We start from the raw sequence: 11,441 nt of genomic DNA, 5'->3' as shown, positions 1-11,441 counted from the left end.
GAGACTGGCTAGGCCACTCCAGGACCTTAATGTGCTTCTTCTTGAGCCACTCCTTTGTTGCCTTGTGTTTTGGGTTATTGTCATGCTGGAATACCCATCCACGACCCATTTTCAATGCCCTGGATGAGGGAAGGAGGTTCTCACCCAAGATTTGACGGTACATGGCCCCGTCCATCGTCCCTTTGATGCGGTGAAGTTGTCCTGTCCCCTTATCAGAAAAACACCCCCAAAGCATAATGTTTCCACCTCCATGTTTGACGGTGGGGATGGTGTTCTTGGGGTCATAGGCAGCATTCCTCCTCCTCCAAACARGGCGAGTTGAGTTGATGCCAAAGAGCTCCATTTTGGTCTCATCTGACCACAACACTTTCACCCAGTTGTCCTCTGAATCATTCAGATGTTCATTGGCAAACTTCAGACGGGCATGTATATGTGCTTTCTTGAGCAGGGGTACCTTGCGGGCGCTGCAAGATTTCAGTCCTTCACGGCATAGTGTGTTACCAATTGTTTTCTTGGTGACTATGGTCCCAGCTGCCTTGAGATCATTGACAAGATCCTCCCGTGTAGTTCTGGGCTGATTCCTCACCATTCTCATAATCAGTGCAACTCCACGAGGTGAGATCTTGCATAGAGCCCCAGGCCGAGGGAGATTGACAGTTCTTTTGTGTTTATTCCATTTGCGAATAATCGCACCAACTGTTGTCACCTTCTCACCAAACTGCTTGGCGATGGTCTTGTAGCCCATTCCAGCCTTGTGTAGGTCTACAATCTTGTCCCTGACATCCTTGGAGAGCTCTTTGGTCTTAGCCATGGTGGAGAGTTTGGAATCTGATTGATTGATTGCTTCTGTGGACAGGTGTCTTTTATACAGGTAACAAACTGAGATTAGGAGCACTCCCATTAAGAGTGTGCTCCTAATCTCAGCTTGTTACCTGTATAAAAGACACCTGGGAGCCAGAAATCTTTCTGATTGAGAGGGGGTCAAATACTTATTTCCCTCATTAAAATGCAAATCAATACGGCCTTATTCTAAAATTGATCAAATAGTTGTTTTCCCTCATCAATCTACACACAATACCCCATAATGACAAAGCAAAACCAGGTTTAGAATATTTAGCAATTTTATCTGAATAAAGAAAGTTTAATATCACATTTACATAAGTATTCAGACACTTTACTCAGTACTTTGTTGAAGCACCCTTGGCAGTGATGACAGCATCGAGTCTTCTCGGGTATGACGCTACCAGCTTGGCACACCTGTTTTGGGGGAGTTTCTCCATCTCTGCAGATCCTCTCCAGCTCTGTCAGGTTGGGGAGCGTCGCTGCAGAGCTATTTTCAGGTTTCTCCAGAGATGTTCGATCAGGTTAAAGTCCGGGCTCTGGCTGGGCCACTCAAGGACATTCAAAGATGTGTCCCGAAGCAACTCCTGCATTGTCTTGGCTTTATGCTTAGGGTTGTTGTCCTGTTGGAAGGTGAACCTTCACCCCCAGTCTGTGGTCCTGAGTGTCCTAAGCACTCTGGAGCAGGTTTTCATCTCTGTACTTTGCTCCGTTCATCTTTGGTTTACACTGTGAGCAGATAGTTCCCTCTCCAATGATGTACTCTGTCCTGTATCTCAGCCTGTGTGGACAGAACTGGTGCCACTAGGGGGTTCTGTGACCCTTGAAAGCTTCTCCACAGTGGACTTAGTGTTATCCTAGATATGGCTGAAACACACTCCAGGACATGGACTTGTAACAACCTACTATGAAACAGTGTAATTTCAAGTTGCAAAAGGATGGAATTAGTTTTAATCTGACTCTTTGGAAAGTTGCCCTCACTGATGTTGGATTGTATCATTGTGGAATATTCTGGTATAATGAATGCTATTTTGGAAATGGTGCATATCTCATGATTCAAGGTCAGTGGAGAAATGGGAAGAGATTGGAAGACAGAAAATTATGTTTCCAATTTCAATTTCAGATAATTTTCTTACTCAGAATGTCTAAATGTTGTGTGGTTCTCTTTAGCCAATGAATCTACTCAAGTGAAAGGAACCAATCCTGACATTGAAGGTCAGATATTTGAACAACTGAACTCTAAAAAAGGCTGCATGAAATGTAAAAATATTCTAAATATTTTATCTCATCCTCACACTGGGCACCAGATGTAGGTACAGTATTATAAATGATTTGTTTGTGTTTTTCTGGTCAACAACATTAAGAATTCCCTCGTTATATGTATGGAATTTTCTCCTATCCAGTGGTGACTTTAGCATACATTTATTTTATGCCAACAAAGCCGCTACACAACACAACACTAAACAATACATCAACTGCACTGTAGCGGTGACAAACGGTGCCCACAAACTGTTAGGGCCTACATGAAGATGTTCCAACAGCAGAGTCCCAACACCATCCCACTGCTACACCTGGCTATCAGCGGAGGCTTGTCTGGCAGCAAAACAGTTAATTCAGACTAATTTAATGCCTAATAAAAAGCATAGCTGATATGGCTGACTTGCTTAAACAAATGCTGTTTCTACTGACAATTAAGATGTACAAACTATGGCATAAGGGGATGACAAGTGGATAAGAGGCCATCCGTAATTTCGGTTAAGACATTAATGAGCAAGCTAGGATGGACGTAGTCAATATAACTATTTGTTCAGCACTTTTGAAATGAACAGCGACAGAATTCAGAATATGAGCCATTCTTACAGTATTCTCCCTGTACACCAAGTCAGAACCGTAGGATAAATAAAGGGGGTATATAAGCTGCCAATGAAAGCTCTTACAATATTAGATGATGACATTTCTCTAAAACAGGCTATAGGCTAAATGTGCACAACCAAGTCAGAACAGTAGGGAGAGGCACATGGGCTACTAACAGTTTACTACACAACATACACTTAGTATTACTTTCTTAGCTACAGTACACATATCTCCCTGGCATAATACATCATTTATCCAGTAGTATACAATACATTTTTGGACTCACCTTGTTGTGCTGTGCTCACTTGAACAGGAAGGTGGCGCAGCGGTCCTTCGTGGCTAATTTTGTCATCATACTTTGTCATCAAAGTCTGGCCTTCTCTGGATTTATGGTGCTTTCAAGACAACTGGGGACTCTGAAAAAAACAAGGTTGAATCCTGACGTCAATGATCTTCAGGTCGGAGCTCTAGAGAGAGGCCAGAGTTCCCGACTTGGAATTCCGAGTTGGATGACGTATTTTCAAAATGTATTTTCCCAGTCGGAGCTCGTTTTTATTCAGATTTCCCAGTTGTCTTGAACTCACTGAAGTCTGGGATTTCCCAGTTCCAAGTTTCTAGTTGTTTCGAACGCGGCAGAAGTCATACTGGATTGACAGCATGGCCTATGTTGAATGTTTATCCTTTTTAACTTGGAAAAGAGACCGTTAAACCCAGACTTGGGACCACAAAGCCACTGCACTAAATAGCAGGCTAGTGATTGCTTTGCGATGCTTGCAGTTAGACAATGATTCCTTCCAAACCACTCATTGTTGAATTTGCGATTTCCAACTTCTTGTGTAATGTTTATGTCCAATGGCCGATGAGCATCAATATGTTTTATCTATAATTTCTCTTCATAATTTCTCTTCATATGACAAGGGTTGACAAGGATTTGCCAATAGATTGCAGACTTGATGCATGATGATGACTGCCTGCTTGCTAGCTAACATTTTGAAAGTAGGATGTTGACATGATCAGTCCAATCAAAGCTAGAGTACATATAATGATATTTTATGTCATTTTATCTGTGGCCAATGACCTTGGGCCTTCTTGGATGGGCACTTCTAATGTAACTCTATGGCAGCACCCAAGGGTCTTGAATTTCCGAGCTCTCCCTGTAGATTTTGCAGGGACATAGTGTCCCCATGAGTGACAGAACACTGAGCCAATCACGGCGCAACTAGAGGACAATGCCAAACCCTATGCTCCGTATTTTCCGCTGGCTGCCCCACCACCACAGAAAGCACTGAGCTAGGCTGAAACACCTGCTTTTTGGATGTGCCTTACTCAAGAAAGCAAAACATTTTTGCATTTTAATTCAATAAAGATGAATGTATTTATTGAAGGTCTGAACAGCAATATCTGCATCTTCAACATGTCAAAAGGCTGAAATATGGACATTTTACTTTACGTTATGTTACAAAAGCTGACGAGCACTGAAACATTTAAAAAGACAGTAAACCACATTTGTATTTGTAACAGCTGAAGGATTGAGAAACTGAATCATTGAATTAATCTATTTCCTGATGAAGTAAATGATGAAGAAGATGGTCGGACAGCAGAGGAGAAATCCAGTTCTTATGAAGGAGAAGAGGACAAGTATCCTCATATCCGCTTCAGTCGCCACTTGAATATCACCCCCTAAAACAATTACATGTTTTCCATTATACAGTAGGGGTTATTACAGTGTAGTAGCATGCATTTTATTTTGCAATTATTTGATCAGGTAAGTCAGTACGTAGGGCGGATGGTAGCCTAGTGGTTAAGAGCACTGGGCCAGTAAATGAAAGGTTACTGGTTCGAATCCCCGAACTGTCAATGTGCCCTTGAGCAAGACACTTCAAATCAAATCAAATCAAATTGTATTTGTCACATACACATGGTTAGCAGATGTTAATGCGGGTGTAGCGAAATGCTTGTGCTTCTAGTTCCGACAATGCAGTAATAACCAATGAGGTAATCTAACCAAACAATTCCACAACTAATACCTTATACACACACAAGTGTAAAGGATAAAGAATATATACATAAAGATATATGAATGAGTGATGGTACAGAACGGCATAGGCAAGATGCAGTAGATGGTATAGAGTACAATATATACATATGAGATGATAATGTAGGGTATGTAAACATTATATTAAGGGCATTGTTTAAAGTGGCTAGTGATACATTTTTACATATATTTCCATCAATTCCCATTATTAAAGTGGCTGGAGTTGAGTCAGTATGTTGGCAGCAGCACTAAATGTTTAGTGTGGCTATTTAACAGTCTGATGGCCTTGAGATAAGAAGCTGTTTTTCAGTCTCTCGGTCCCTGCTTTGATGCACCTGTACTGACCTCGCCTTCTGGATGATAGCGGGGTGAACAGCCGTGGCTCGGTGGTTGTTGTCCTTGATGATCTTTTATGGCCTTCCTGTGACAACGGTGTGTAGGTGTCTGGAGGCAGGTAGTTTGCCCCCGGTGATGCGTTGTGCAGAACTCACTACCTCTGGAGAGCCTTACGGTTTGGGGCGGAGCAGTTGCGCGTTACCAGGCGGTGTAGAAGTTTGTGAGTGCTTTTGGACAAACCGAATTTCTTCAGCCTCCTGAGGTTGAAGAGGCGCTGCTGCCGCCTTCTTCACAACGCTGTCTGTGTGGGTGGACCAATTCAGTTTGTCCGTGATGTGTACGCTGAGGAACTTAAAACTTACTACCCTCTCCACTACTGTCCCGTCGATGTGGATAGGGGGGTGCTCCCCCTGCTGTTCCTGAAGTCCACAATCATCTCCTTGTTTTGTTGATGTTGAGTGTGAGGTTATTGTCCTGACACGACACTCCGAGGGCCCTCACCTCCTCTCTGTAGGCCGTCTCGTCGTTGTTGGTAATCAAGCCTACCACTGTAGTGTCGTCCGCAAACTGATGATTGAGTTGGAGGCGTGCATGGCCACGCAGTCGTGGTGAACAGGAGTACGAGAGGGCTCAGAACGCACCCTTGTGGGGCCCCAGTGTTGAGGATCAGCGGGGTGAGATGTTGTTACCTACCCTCACCACCTGGCGGGGCCCGTCAGGAAGTCCAGTACCCAGTTGCACAGGGCGGGTCGAGACCCAGGGTCTCGAGTCTTGATGACGAGTTTGGAGGGTACTATGGTGTTAAATGCTGAGCTGTAGTCGATGACAGCATTCTCACATAGTATTCCTCTTGTCAAGATGGTTAGGGCAGTGTGCAGTGTGGTGTGCGATTGTTCGTCTGTGGCCCTATTGGGTCGGTAAGCAAATTGGAGTGGGTCTAGGGGTCAGGTAGGTGGAGGTGATATGGTCCTTGACTAGGTCTCTCAAAGCACTTCATGATGACGAAGTGAGTGCTACGGCGGTAGTCGTTTAGCTCAGTTACCTTAGCTTTCTTGGGAACAGGAACAATGGTGGCACTCTTGAAGCATGTGGTAGCACAGCAGACTGGGATAAGGATTGATTGAATAATGTCCGTAAACACACAGCCAGCTGGTCTGCGCATGCTCTGAGGACGCGGCTGGGAATGCCGTCTGGCCTTGCAGCCTGCGAGGGTTAACACGTTTAAATGTTTTACTCACCTCGCTGCAGTGAAGGAGAGCCCGCATGTTTTGTAGCGGGCCGTGTCAGTGGCACTGTATTGTCCTCAAAGCGAGCAAAAAGTTATTTGTCTGTCTGGGAGCAGCATCCTGGCCGCGGCGGGGCTGGTTTCTTTTGTAATCCGTGATTGATCTGTAGACCCTGGCACATACCTCTTGTGTCTGAGCTGTTGAATTGCAACTTACTTTTGTCTCTATTACTGGCACTTAGCTTGTTGATTGCCTGCGAGGAATAGCTACACTGTTGTAATTCGGTCATGTTCGCGTCACCTTGGCCCTGGTTAAAAGCAGTGGTTCGCGCTTTCAGTTTCGCGCAATGCTGCCATCAATCCACGGTCTGGTTTGGGAATGTTTTAATCGTTGCTGTGGTATAATGTCGCCGATGCACTTTCTAATGAACTCGCTCACCGAATCAGCGTATTCGTCAATGTTGTGTTGGACGCAATGCGGAACATATCCCAATCCACGTGTGACGAAGCAGTCTTGAAGCGTGCAATCAGATTGGTCGGACCAGCGTTGAAACAGCCTGGAGCGCGGGAGCTTCTTGTTTTAGTTTCTGTTTGTAGGCTGGAAGCAACAAAATGGAGTCGTGGTCAGCTTTTCCGAAAGGGGGCGGGGAGGGCCTTATATGCGTCGCGGAAGTTAGAATAACAATGATCCAGGGTTTACCAGCCCTGGTAGCACAATCGATATGCTGATAGAGAATTTAGGAGTTTTTTTTTAGATTAGCCTTGTTAAAATTCCCGGCTACATGAATGCAGCCTCAGGATGTGTGGTTTCCAGTTTACATAGAGTCAGATAAAGGTTCGTCAAGGCCATCGATGTGCTGTTGGGGGGAATATACGGCTGTGATTATAATCGAAGACAATTCCCTTGGTAAGATAATGTGGTCGACATTTGATTGTGAGGATTCTAATCAGGTGAACAGAATACTTGAGTTCCTGTATGTTGTTATATCACACCACGTCTCGTTAATCATAAGGCATACCCCCCCCCCGCCCCTCTTCTTACCAGAAAGATGCTTGTTTCTGTTGGCGCGATGCGTGAAGAAACCAGCTGGCTGCACCGACTCCGTTAACGTCTCTTGAGTGAGCCATGCTTCCGTGAAGCAAAGAACGTTACAGTCTCTGATGTCTCTCTGGAATGCTACCCTTGCTCGGATTTCATCAACCTTGTTGTCAAGAGACTGGACATTGGCGAGTAGTATGCTAGGGAGTGGAGCGCGATGTGCCCGTCTCCGGAGCCTGCTCAGAAGACCGTTTCGTTTGCCCCTTTTACGGCGTCGTTGTTTAGGGTCGCCGGCTTAACCCWAATTGCTCTGGATAGTTCTGGCAAATGACTAAAATGTTAATGAAGTCATTGAGAACACATTTTCTTTTATAATAACCAACTGTGTACGTAAATGTAATCTTTATGAAATTTGAACAAAAGAGCATAAGAGGTTTATCTTGAATGTCCAGCTTGGTCCCGTTCCCAAACAGTATCTCCCCACATGAGGCCACATCACAGTAGTAAGTCCCAGCATCAGAGAGGCTGAGGTTCCTCTTGGGGAGGTTGTAGACACAGCTCTGTGTAGGAGACCCAGCATCAGGGCTCTTCTCACACTGATCACTCCTGTCTCCATGGGTGTAAATGATTCCTGGACCGGATTCTCCTGAGCCATGTCTGAACCAATAGACACTGTGTTCTCCTGCACAAGTCTCAGTGTGTATTGTACAGTTCAGAGTCACAGAGTCTCTTTGCTGGACTAACTCAGACACAGACTGCTCTACAACTGTCTTGCTGTTGGAGCATGAATCTGAAAAGAGGGTTTAAAATGTCATTAAATCTGTCTTAACTATCTACAATTTTCCTGTTTCAAGTGTTCTTACTCAATGAGAGAATCTTCACAATGTGATAATACCTGATATAAAAAATCCTAAAATGATGTTTGCTTAGGTTAACTCATCACTACTCTTTGTCTACCAATTCAGACTTTCTCTAAAAATATTTTACGGAATATTAAAATAATTTTCTCAGGACTGTACCTTTTACATAGACTTTTTACATTAATTGTCCAAATTCCAACACATTTGAGTGAGCGCTCCCAAAGTAGTACGTGGCTGAATCCGAGCTGAGATACTGAGTCTGAGATACTGAGGTGATTTATTCCTTGGCCGCTTTGCATTGAAAATTGAGGGTTACCCTTGAACTCAGGGTAAAATGTAGGACTCTTGTCATACTTATACATGGTTGAGATAACCTGAGGTTTTTCTCCAAAGGGTTGCTTGAACCAGGAGAAATGCATGGCCACGTCGCCTTCATAGAAGTGCTGCAAAGTCACTGTGTCCCCAACATTGGCTGATATGAGACCACTCTCCTGTTGTATGGCTGAGGGCTCAGTCCCAGCTCATGCATGAACTACAACAAAAGAAAAGACAACATCTTACACAAATATATTAACTGTTATATATACATAACAATGCAAGATTGGAATGCCTCAGTGTCTGTGAGTTTTAAGAAAAATMTATTGTATCATTATATTCCCTGATGAAGGCTATTGCTAAAAGTGACTGAGTAAAAACATGTATACTGAACATGCCATCACAATAAAAGTAAATAAAACATACCCATCTCTCCAAGAATAAAAAATGTGCACAGTGGTGCGAACATCCTGATAGCTGTCATCTTCTTCAAAACCTGTGTCTTGAGTGGAACAGAACAGTCTACCTCTGTAGAACAACACTTCTCAAAACAAGTTATTTTGTTTCTGAGATAGATTCTGCGGTATCTCATTCAGCATCTCAGTAAATTTCAGGGTTTTCGCAGTGAACAGTGAAGATATGCTGAAGGTAGGCTAAGTGCCCCTGTTGTGATTTGACCTAACCCAGATTACAAGAGACTGGAACGCCAGAGCTGAACTTCCTGTTGGGCTGACGCTATTGTGTTTATCTTACATGATCTATGCTTTCAAATGTAATGCAGCAAAGGTGAGAATTACACTTTTCAAATCAAATCAAACTTTATTTGTCACATGCGCCAAATACAACAAGTGTAGACTTTACCGTGAAATGCTTACTTACAAGCACTTACCCAACAGTGCAGTTCAAGAAGAAGAAAATATTTACCATGTAGACTAAAATAAAAAGTAAATATAAAAAGTAACACAATAAGAATAACAATAACYAGGCTATATACAGGGGGCACCGGTACCAAGTAAGTGACTGGAGTCTCTGACAATTTTATGGGCTTTTCTCTGACACCGCCTATTATATAGGTCCTGCATGACAGGAAGCTTGGCCCCAGTGATGTCCTGGGCCGTTCGCACTACCCTCTGTAGCGCCTTACGGTCAGATGCCGAGCAGTTGCCATACCAGGCGGTGATGCAACCGGTCAGGATGCTCTCGATGGTGCAGCTGTAGAACTTTTTGAGGATCTAGGAACCCATGCCAAATCTTTTCAGTCTCCTGAGGGGGAAAAGGTATTGTCGTGCCGTCTTCACAACTGTCTTGGTATGTTTGGACCATAATAATTCGTTGGTGATGTGGACACCAAGGAACTTGAAACTCGACTACAGCCCCCTTCGATGTTAATGGGGGCCTTTTCCTGTAGACCATGATCAGCTCCTTAGGCTTGCTCACATTGAGGGAGATGTTGTTGTCCTGGGACCACACTACCAGTTCCCTGACCTCCTCCCTACAGGCCGTCTCATCGTTGTCGGTGATCAGGCCTATCACTGTTGTGTCGTCAGCAAACTTTTCTTTTTTTTTTTCACCTTTATTTAACCGGGTAGGCAAATTGAGAACACGTTCTCATTTACAATTGCGACCTGGCCAAGATAAAGCAAAGCAGTTCGACACATACAACAACACAGAGTTACACATGGAGTAAAACAAACATACAGTCAATAATACAGTGAAAAATAAGTCTATATACAATGTGAGCAAGTGAGGTGAGATAAGGGAGGTGAAGGCAAACAAAATATATAAAATATATATAAAATTATAAAAATATAAAAAGGCCATGGTGGCGAAGTAAATACAATATAGCAAGTAAAAAAAACACTGGAATGGTTGGTTTGCAGTGGAAGAAAGTGAAAGTAGAGATAGAAATAATGGGGTGCAAAGGAGCAAAATAAATAAATAAATACAGTAGGTAAAGAGGTAGTTGTTTGGGCTAAATTATAGATGGGCTATGTACAGGTGCAGTAATCTATGAGCTGCTCTGACAGCTGGTGCTTAAAGCTAGTGAGGGAGATAAGTGTTTCCAGTTTCAGAGATTTTTGTAGTTCGTTCCAGTCATTGGCAGCAGAGAACTGGAAGGAGAGGCGGCCAAAGGAAGAATTGGTTTTGGGGGTGATCAGAGAGATATACCTGCTGGAGCGCGTGCTACAGGTAGGTGCTGCTATGGTGACCAGCGAGCTGAGATAAGGGGGACTTTACCTAGCAGGTCTTGTAGATGACCTGGAGCCAGTGGGTTTGGCGACGAGTATGAAGCGAGGGCCAGCCAACGAGAGTGTACAGGTCGCAGTGGTGGGTAGTATATGGGGCTTTGGTGACAAAACGGATGGCACTGGATAGACTGCATCCAATTTATTGAAGAGGGTTTTGGAGGCTATTTTGTAAATGACATCACCGAAGTCGAGGATTGGTAGGATGGTCGTTTTACAAGGGTATGTTTGGCAGCATGAGTGAAGGATGCTTTGTTGCGGAATAGGAAGCCAATTCTAGATTTAACTTTGGATTGGAGATGTTTGATGTGAGTCTGGAAGGAGAGTTTACAGTCTAACCAGACACCTAGGTATTTGTAGTTGTCCACATATTCTAAGTCAGAGCCGTCCAGAGTAGTGATGTTGGACAGGCGGGCAGGTGCAGGCAGCGATCGGGTTGAAGAGCATGCATTTAGTTTTACTTGTATTTAAGAGCAATTGGAGCCCGGAAGGAGAGTTTGTACGGCATTGAAGCTCGCCTGGAGGGTTGTTAACACAGTGTCCAAGAAAGTGCCAGAGTATACAGAATAGTGTCGTCTGCGTAGAGGTGGATCAGAGAATCACCAGCAGCAAGAGCGACATCATTGATGTATACAGAGAAGAGAGCAGTCGGTCAAGAATTGAACCCTGTGGCACCCCCATAGAGACTGAC

General features: G+C 43.9%; 1 pseudogene; it reads right to left on the bottom strand.

Moving 5' to 3' along the window:
* Positions 1 to 1,509: 1,509 nt before the first annotated feature.
* Positions 1,510 to 11,441, bottom strand: part of LOC111960152 (uncharacterized) — a 14,348-nt pseudogene continuing 4,416 nt past the window's right edge.

This window comes from Salvelinus sp. IW2-2015, linkage group LG37, assembly GCF_002910315.2.
Source record: "Salvelinus sp. IW2-2015 linkage group LG37, ASM291031v2, whole genome shotgun sequence".
NCBI classification, from domain to species: domain Eukaryota; kingdom Metazoa; phylum Chordata; class Actinopteri; order Salmoniformes; family Salmonidae; genus Salvelinus; species Salvelinus sp. IW2-2015.
The sequence above is the reverse complement of the archived record's forward strand: the minus strand, read 5'-3'. Positions and strand labels throughout refer to the sequence as shown.